The sequence below is a fragment of the Primulina huaijiensis genome, unplaced genomic scaffold (genome assembly GCF_012295235.1).
Source record: "Primulina huaijiensis isolate GDHJ02 unplaced genomic scaffold, ASM1229523v2 scaffold196594, whole genome shotgun sequence".
Lineage (NCBI taxonomy): Eukaryota > Viridiplantae > Streptophyta > Magnoliopsida > Lamiales > Gesneriaceae > Primulina > Primulina huaijiensis.
In genome coordinates, this window is record NW_027350522.1 from 1 (window position 1) to 365 (window position 365).

Genomic DNA, 365 nt, shown 5'->3' on the forward strand with positions numbered 1-365 from the left:
AGAGTCTGATAGAGTCTCAAAATCAGCTCCTGGAGTAACTAAGGTCTATCGATAATCATTTCTATCATCAACACAATTCACAATTTTGTCAACGATTTCAGATTAAGCATTTTATTCATTATTGTTATTGTTGCACTATCAGGCTTATAGCAAGACACGACTCTTGAACACTGAAGAGTTGCTGGATCAGCTACCTGCATTGCAACAACTTTTGTATCGACTTGTCGGTTGCCAGGTAATATTGCTGCAACGAGTCCTCCCACATTGATTTCAACTCAAATTTACGCGGGGCGTTAAATCTCTGGTGGTTCTGAAAAAAATTTCAGCCTGAAGGAGCAGCCTGTCACAATTTCCTCATCCAATAT

At 39.5% G+C, this 365-nt stretch overlaps 1 long non-coding RNA gene across 1 annotated transcript; it reads left to right on the forward strand.

Annotated features, from left to right (window-relative positions):
• Nucleotides 1-364, forward strand: LOC140966004 (uncharacterized). The gene is made up of 3 exons (XR_012173203.1): nt 1-43; nt 143-235; nt 327-364. It is a non-coding gene; the product is annotated as an uncharacterized lncRNA (long non-coding RNA).
• Nucleotide 365: the final 1 nt, after the last annotated feature.